Raw genomic sequence first — 9,367 nt, 5'->3', positions numbered from 1 at the left:
GGACAATCTTTAGTTATGTTGCTCGCTTAGCTCACAGACCTTTGCCACCCTAGGCTTCGTTGTCAGTACAAACCCCTTTGCCTCGCCTCAGTATTCTGGTTTACCCTGACCGCTTTCCATCCTTAGTGCCCCAGCATGAAACCTTCCGTTCCATCCAAACTGAAACTATTTGCTGTATTCCAAACAAGCAGCATATACTGTGGAAGGACTTTTGGATTTGGTCCAGATAATCTGGATTTGAGCCCTGGCTCTGCCATTGCTTTATTAGGTGACCTTGGGCAAAACAATCTTACTGAAGGCTCAGTTTCATCATCTGTAAAATAGGGATGACAAAGCCTAATTCACTGTGTTATTATGTATATGTTAAACTAGACAACAGCACATAAAAGAAGTTGCAATGCAGAGCGTGCGGGGAGTGTTTGATAGGTGACATGAATATCTTGTTTATCCTGGCCTCTGAGCATTTGCTCCCACCTGTTCTCTTTCTGGAAAAGTTCTCTTGAATCCGAATCCCACCCACCCATCAAAGCAAATTCATGTTTCAAGCCCTCCCATGAAAACTCTTAGCACTCCTTGACTAGACTGTTCATTCGACAGGCCAATCCTTCTAAATGGACTCTCTCCTGGAACAATTTTCAGGGAGTCCTGATACCAGTTTTGCCCCAATAATAATCATAATTAATGTATAGTACTTTACTGCTTACAACAACCTGTAAGGTCAACGAAATGGATATTATTGTTATTATCATCCCTATTTCTCAGAGACTCAGAGAGGTCAAGTGATTTGTCAAAGGCCACAAAGCTAGTGTATGGCAGAACTGAAAACAACTCAACTGATTGCAAAGCTTATGCGCTTCTCCTCACACAATAAAACCTACCTCCTTATTTAACTGTTAATGGACATTTGTCCCTCTGTGAAGTAATATTATTATTGAATTTTAGGTCCTTGCCTAAGAAGAAAATGGTGGCGTTCTTGGGTATGGTAACCACCTAAAGAAACTTATTTAATGTTTTCAGAGGCGTGAAAGACATGCACATAATATGCCAGTTCTTGGGGAAACGTTCCAGGTCAAAACTTTGCGTGAATTATTTCCCCGGGACTCAGAACGAAAGCTGGGCCTTTGGTGGGAAGACGTCCTTTCCCTTATACACCAAGTAATCACAACTCAGAGCAGCCCTCTTAGAAATGGTTCCCCCTTGGGACTTCCCTGGTGGTTCAGAGGTTAAGAATCTGCCTTTCAATGCAGGGAAGGTGGGTTCGATCCCTGGTAGAAATAAGATCCCACATGTCATGTGGCAACTAAGCCCACGCCGCCACTACTGAGCCCACACGCCTCAATTAGAGAGCCCTCGCAACACAATGAAAGATGGTGCGAGCCACAACAAAGATCCCATGTGCCTCAACTGAGACCCGACGCAGCCAAATTAATTAATTAATTAATTAATTAATTTTTTAAAAAAGAAGTGGTTCCCCCACTGCACTTGCTACCTCTTAGTTGCCCTTCTGCACCACCCGTCAAGGCTCAAGGGCTTCCGCTCAAGGGAACCATAGGTGATCCTAATTAGAAGAGATTCTAAGGGTCATCCTATCACTACATGGTCCTCCAGCACACCAACATATCTCCTTAGCTACACATTTCATTCTGTGACAGCTCAGCAGACATTCTGCAGATTTAGGGAAGGTGTGAGTTCACAGACATCAAAGCAGAGCCATGTCTTCAGCTACCTCAGTCACTGAGTGAGCTACTGCCTTCTGTCCAGAGTGTCGGTCTTACCTGTTGTCAGTAAAAATCCCTGAAAGCCACATGAATCTTGATTTAACTGTTATCCTCGATTATGTTAATAACAGTTGCTTAAACTCATCTCTACCCTGCCCCCACCTTGGACACATGGGCATTAAAGTTAAATTTGCTGAGTTGCTTCCAGATTTGTTCAATATACATGTATTGAGAACTACTTCTCAGGTACCTTGCCAGGCACTGGGGGATAAAAAGGTTGGGGATAGAATCTTCTCATTTAAAAAAAAATTTTTTTATTGAAGTATAGTTGATTTACAATGTTATGTTAGTTTCCGGTGTACAGCAAAGTGATTCAGTTTTATATCTATCTATCTATTCTTTTTCATTATAGGTTATTACAAAATATTGAATATACTTCCCTGTGCTGTACAGGAGGACTTCGTTGTTTATCTATTTTATGTATAGTCATTTGTATCTGCTAATCCCAAATTCCTAATTTTTCCCTCCCTACAATCTTCTCATTTTTCTCAACCCAGTTTCCACTGAAAGCCCCACTTTGTCACAAGCAACAAGCATCAAATCAGCAATGAACCCCGAGTCACACAGAGACTGTTCATGTTTGCAATCTCGTTGTTTTCTGAAACCAACATTAGCATAAATGTTAACACAGCAATGACTTAATTATACTCTAATTACTCTGAGCCAAAAACAGGAGTTTGATCTCAATTCACATACTATTTTGGTAGATTGTTACATATAGCGCCAGGCATAATATGCCTTCATTTTTACCCACGTCGTCTGGTGAAGCCCTCTCTCCCTTTTCATGTTGCTGCTACCTCTAATTTTCCCACACCCACCATTCTCTCTCAAACACTAAGACCTCAAAAATCTCTCCTCTGAAGATCTTAACCTCAAGAGTTACACGTTTTCCCTTATTTCTCAACAGTACCCACCCCTCCCTAGAAGTTCTTTGGCATAACATCAACTCGGTCAAATGAAATAAACAAATATTTACAAAGTGAGGAAGGAGGGAAAGATGGGGAGGGGGACAGCTGTGATTACTGACCCATCCTGCCCCAGCTTTCCCTCACTAAGAGTGGCTTTGGGTACAAGCTCAAAACGGCAGTTAAGATAAAAGTCTAGTTTCTTATGCTTTCCTAGAGACCAGCAATGAACAATTGGGATTTGAAAAATGCTTTAAATACCATTTACAATAGCACCAAAAAATATAAATACTTAGGTATAAAATCTAACAAAACATTTACAGGATCTATATGTAGAAAACTACAGAGCACTGATGAAAGAAATAAAAGAAGATCTAAATAAATGGAGAGAGATTCCATCTTAGAAAGTCAGTATACAAAAACCAATTGCTTTCCTACATACCGGGAATGAACAATTGGGATCTGAAATTTTTAAAAAAGATACCATTTAAAAGTCTTGTCTCTTAGAGTCATTCAGTTCAGGTGATTAGCACATCAGCTTGGTGGCTTAGCAATTTCAACCTGACTATGTCCTGTAGTCAGAAATCCTGGGATTACTGAGACCTTTCATGTAGTGGCCCAGATCACATCTTCAATTTTGAGTCAAAGCTGTCTTTTGAGGGATCCTAACCATCCCTGGATTCCTCTGAGGTACTATTTGTCAAGTCTTTTTTTTTTTTTTTCCTCCAATCCTCTTTCATTTAGGCAGCCACATCTTCCCTACAGGCTCCCATTCCTCATTTTCAAACTTCCCTGCCTCTCTTGCCTCCAACTGGTTACTGAACTTTGGCCTGACACTTCCAAAGGCACCTCCAAACTTCCAGCAAGTCATCCTGCCCTGTGTACTGTTTCCCAGCTAAAGTCTGGCTTCTCTATTCCTCACTCTTCTCCACCTCCGTCTCCTCCCCTGCTTTTCCCCAGGGTACAGGTCAGTCCTTCAAGAGTGTACTTACCATGTTTAAATCGTTTTCTCGGAAACAAATATTTGCATATGCAAACCCCACATTTGCCATATGGTTTTTCCTACTTCCCAGCCAGAGGAACTCTCAATTTCATATATATATTGGGAAATGAAGTTTTCCCCAGATGGTCTCTCCAAAGCACCAAAGCAAGGTCAGGGTTTATGCATTCCTTCAAAGGTTCTGGGCAGAGGTTAGAATTACTCATGTTTTCTTGGTCCCATCAGCAGTTATTTCATCAGTGCACCTGATAAAGGGATACAACCTGGCTCTTTCTGAGCTAAAAACACACCAGAGTTTAAGGGAGATGTTGAACCATAAACTGGTATCTTCAGGGAAGGGAGAAAACCTGCCCAGTTGCTCAAATAATTTTAAAACAAATCCCCTAAGAATACTTCCACAGGGAGAGAAAAAGAGTTTGAATATGAGAAAGATGATGAACCAGGTGTGCCGAAAAGGTTTCTTAGTCATTCTTAGCCCTAGAAGGGGATGGGCGGGGGTGGCCCACATCTCTACTGGGAAACATATTTCCCCCTTTTAAATCAGGAAAGAAAAAAACAACAACATAGCCCCAAATAGAGAATGTTTTCTTTTGTAACTGGAAGCAAACATCACTGATGGCTTTAACAGCTGCCTGCCAACATGGCCTGAGAAGCAGGCAAGCTCAAACATTTTTTGAGATCAACACATGTACAGACATACAGTATATTAGGTCAAGTTATAAATCCAGGAATAAAAGAACAAATAAACAAGTTTCAGCTTTCTCTAGGCTTTCTGAGTCCAATACCAGCTAAATTAGACTCTGAAGCAGAGAAATCTAGCTTCCAAGAAGGCAGGTCTCCCAGGAGTTCAAGTCAAACCTCCCTCTGGTAGGAAAAGAAGGTGCCGTTGTAGATTAACTGGCTGATGGCTGACCAGGTCCAGGCTGATGGCCCTGCCTAGCAGGGGCTTCCCTGTGTCCTAGCCTAGCAGACCCTGAGGATGTCTGCCATTGACTTGATCTTTGACCCCAGTAAATCATTTAATATGCCATGCGCCTTTGTCCATATGTTCATGTTTGGTGTAATGTGGATGAGAATTCCAGCAAGTCTGGGTGTGCCACCCATTAGGGCTAAATCTTTCCCTTTGGAGCTTCTAGGAAGAGACTTCTGGACAGCTGCATTGCAGGGAACCAAGGTGTCTGGACAAACCAAATTGAAATGCCTACAGATGGTGAGACCAGCCTTGCCTTAACTGTGACTGAAAAGCAAAAGAACAAATTTGTTCTTTGGTTACCAAAACTGACACAAGATTTTTGTGATAGGTTTGCCTTAGGGCAAGAAACCCACTAGAGAGTCATAGATGGGAAATGCTCAATTATTCTCCCAATCCCACCACTATACTAGCAAGATGACCTTGAGCAAGTCACTTAGGCCAAGGTTGTTCACACATGAATTGGTCATGAAATAAATGAAATAGATTAGAACTAAATATTTTTTAATGAAGTCAAGTTGAATAGAATAGAAAATATCAGTGCTTAGTTCACAATAAGTTAACCCCTGTCGTATGTGTGTGTGGATGCATGTTTCCTGGGGTCATGATGAATAATAAATTTCTTACTGTGGGTAACAAACAAAACAGCTTCCCACAGTGGCTTAGACTGTAGGCTTTTGATTTCCTCGTCTATCGAGTGAAAATCATTCATTTTATACATATACGTATATATACATAGATATTCATACACACACACATATACATGTATAATGAGCACCACAGTGTGTCAGGCACAGTGGTATGTGACATATACAGGTACGACAAGGCCCTGTCCTCATGGAGCCTCAGCTAGTGGGGGAGCCAGTCATAAAGTAATTACCTAATTATTTAACTACCATTGTGTGAAGAGAGTGTGTAACACCAGGTTCCTAACCTGGGCTGCAGGATCAGGGCCAGCCTTCTTAGGAAGTGACAAAGAAGGAGGCAGAGAGTGATGCAGGCAAATAATGGGGGTGGAGGAAGCATTCCAGGCAGAAGGACCAGCAAGTGTGAGGAGACCCTGAAGAAGAAGGAACAGTGTCAGTTCTACCTCAGAGATTTCTATGAAGACCACATGAGATGACCGTGGAAACACTTTGTAAACTGTGGAGTGATGTTCAAATGTGGCAGATTATTATTAAAACAATGAATATAAACACGCCTTAAAGATGAGTTTAGTTTCAGCAGGTGGCCCCGGGGCTAGGGTCACCCTGAGCTGGGACGCTGGCACCGTGAGGCTAAGCAGACTCCTGGGCCCACACTGCCAGAAGCTGGCCAGAAACTGGATTCCCGTGGCAGGTGCCACGGGGCTGGTGTGGGCCACCGACTGGGACTGATTCTGGACTGGGTGCCCTACTTCAACGGCAAGTTTAAGAAGAAAAATTAATGAAAACAACCCCCCTCAGACCCCTCCTCTGGTATCTAGTGCTGCCTCCTTCCATCTGAGTCTGGAGCAGCCCAAGCTCTTGGGGTGGACCAACCTCAAGGAAGTCCACAGTGCAACTTAGACTTTCTATAGTTTTGGTGCGTGAATGCACACAGCATTAAACCTTGGTCTGAAACCTGCCCACCTGGACGAGCTCATGCTGGGGCTTGGTTACCTTGACTGAAGGCCCAGGGGCTCAGCTGACCCGGGGATCCTTTCAACTCCAAATCTAGGAGTTTTCCCAATGGCTGGCAGAAAAAGTTTGATTTTTTTTTTTTTTTTTTTTTTGGCGGTACGCGGGCCTCTCACTGTTGTGGCCTCTCCCTTTGCGGAGCACAGGCTCCGGACGCGCAGGCTCAGCGGCCATGGCTCACGGGCCTAGCCGCTCCGCGGCATGTGGGATCTGCCCGGACCAGGGCACGAAGCCGTGTCCCCTGCATTGGCAGGCGGACTTTCAACCACTGCGCCACCAGGGAAGCCCAAAGGTTTGATTATTTAAGATGTTCAGTAGATAATACCTGCACAATGTTTTTTATTTTTGGTGGGGGGTCGGTACGTAGGTCTCTCACTGTTGTGGCCTCTCCCGTCGCGGAGCACAGGCTCCGGACGCACAGGCTCAGCGGCCATGGCTCACGGGCCTAGCTGCTCCGTGGCACGTGGGATCTTCCCGGACCAGGGCACGAACCCGTGTCCCCTGCATCGGCAGGCAGACTCAACCACTGTGCCACCAGGGAAGCCCGAGCACAATGTTTTTATCTATCACTGCCCTAACAAGTTACCCCATGACTTAGTGGCTTAAAACAACAAACATTCATTATGTCACAGTAAAAAAAAAAAAAAAATGAGCTTAGTTACCTTTATTAATCCGTCAGTGACTAGTTGAATACTGCTCAGTGTCAGATATTGTTCTAGATTTGGGGGTTACAGTAGTAAATAAGACAGGACCGTGGGCTTCTCTGGTAGCACAGTGGTTAAGAATCCACCTGCCAATGCAGGGGACCTGGGTTTGAGCCCTGGTCTGGGAAGATCCCACATGCCATGGAGCAACTAAGCCTGTGCTCCACAACTACTGAGCCTGAGCTCTGGAGCCTGCAAGCCACAACTACTGAGCCTGCGTGCCACAACTACTGAAGCCCACACGCCTAGAGCCCATGCTCCGCAACAAGAGAAGCCTCCACAGTGAGAAGTCCACACACCGCAATGAAGAGTGGCCCCTGCTTACTGCAGCTAGAGGAAGCCTGTGCGCAGCAACGAAGACCCAGTGCAGCCAAAAATAAAATAAATTTATTAAAAAAAAAAAAGATAGGACGGCTGCCCTGGAAGGTTCCCTTTCAGAGAGACAGACACTAAACGCAACCGTAATTTCAGAGAGTGGTAAAGTGGTGCAGAGGAGTAGAGAACAATGGAAGTAGACAGGAAGGCAGGGCTCTCTGAGGGGGTAACGACCAACTCTGAATAAAATGAGATCTGCCACTTTCTGATGATGTGACCTTGGATACCACCTAACATTTCAGGACTCAGTTTCCTCATCTGTTAAATAAGGATACTTATACCCATCTCTTGGGACTTCCCTGAGGATTATCTTGCCTGAGACAAGGAACTCAAGGCCTCCAGTACAAAGCTGAGCTGGCATTAAGAGACACTTCATTGCTAAATAATTGAGTGTCTACTGATCTGATGCTCAAGATATTAGGAATATGTTTAAAAAGATATAGAATGACAAGGAGGAGAAAGTAGATCTTCTATTTTCAGACCAGGCTGGACAAGTCCTTCAGATGGAGTCGTTAGTGATCTTCCACTCTGTGCCAGTTGGGTCCTATTGGAAGAAGATGCTGAGACAGTGAGGTGTGCGAGATGGGGTGGGGGGCAATGGTGTCTGTGAAAGGGAGAAGAGGGAAGAGCGGCACTGGGCAGGAAAAGGCTCTAGAGGAAAGACTGCTGGTTAGAGGAGTCCTACACTGGGCAGAAGAGGCCAGGCCTCACACCCCTGCTATGCTCAGCCGTTAGCCAGCACTGTGAAGAGCACGGTTTCAGCTCCAAGAGCAGCCACGTGGTAAGTTCCTCCTTGAAGGGAGATCTGGGTGGTGCACCTCCATAACTGCCACAAACTCCCAGTCTCACACCAAAGACTTTTGCTGTCAAAGTAACAGTGCTTCCTTGGGAGAGGAAAATGAGATTTATCCTGACTTGGGGAAGGCTGCATAAAGGAAAAGCACTCCAAGGGCCAGAGAACCCTAGGCCTGATTTTATGATACTCTGCGTCCATTAGGATGCCTCTGACCACAAGTTACAGAAAACTCAACTCAAAATGACTTGAACAATAAAGAACATTTATGGGACTTCCCTGGTGGTCCAGTGGTTAAGAATCCACCTTCCAGGGCTTCCCTGGTGGCGCAGTGGTTGAGAGTCTGCCTGCCAATGCAGGGGACATGGGTCCATGCCCCGGTCTGGGAGGATCCCACATGCCACGCAGCAGCTGGGCCCATGAGCCATGGCCGCTGAGCCTGCATGTCCGGAGCCTGTGCTCCGCAACGGGAGAAGCCACAACAGTGAGAGGCCCACGTACAACAACAACAAAAAAGGAATCCACCTTCCAATGCAGGGGATGCGGGTTTGATCCCTGGTCGGGGAACTAAGATCCCACATGCTGAGGTGCAACTAAGCCCGCGCACCACAACTACAAAGCCTGCGAGCTGCAACTAGGGAGAAGACTGGGCGCTGCAATGAAAGATACCACATGACCCAACTAAGACCCAACACAGCCAAAAATAAATAAATAAATATTGGATTGGTTCAAGATGGTGGAGTAGAAGATTGTGTGCTCACTCCCTCCTGTGAGAGCACCAGAATCACAACTAACTGCTGAACAGTCATTGACAGGAAGACACTGGAACTCACCAAAAAAGATACCCCACATCCAAAGACAAAGGAGAAGCTGCAATGAGATGGTAGGAGGGGCACAATCACAATAAAATCAAATCCCATGACTGCTGGCTGGGTGACTCACAAACTGGAGAACAATTATACCACAGAAGTCCACCCACTGGAGTGAAGGTTCTGAGCCCCACATCAGGCTTCCCAACCTGGGGGTCCGGCAATGGGAGGAGGAATTCCTAGAGAATCAGACTTTGAAGGCTAGCGGGATTTGATTGCAGGACTTTGACAGGACTGGGGGAAACAGAGACTCCACTCTTGGAGGGCACACACAAAGTAGTGTGCTCATCGGAACCCAAGGGAAAGAGCAGAGAC

The 9,367-nt window shown here is 45.2% G+C and overlaps 1 pseudogene; it reads left to right on the top strand.

Moving 5' to 3' along the window:
• Positions 1-949: 949 nt before the first annotated feature.
• LOC117308487 (cytochrome b-c1 complex subunit 10 pseudogene) lies at positions 950-8,596 on the top strand (annotated as a pseudogene).
• Positions 8,597-9,367: the final 771 nt, after the last annotated feature.

Source organism: Tursiops truncatus, chromosome 16, assembly GCF_011762595.2.
Source record: "Tursiops truncatus isolate mTurTru1 chromosome 16, mTurTru1.mat.Y, whole genome shotgun sequence".
Taxonomy (NCBI): domain Eukaryota; kingdom Metazoa; phylum Chordata; class Mammalia; order Artiodactyla; family Delphinidae; genus Tursiops; species Tursiops truncatus.
Note: the sequence above shows the minus strand (reverse complement) of the source record. Positions and strands in the feature narration are given on the sequence as shown.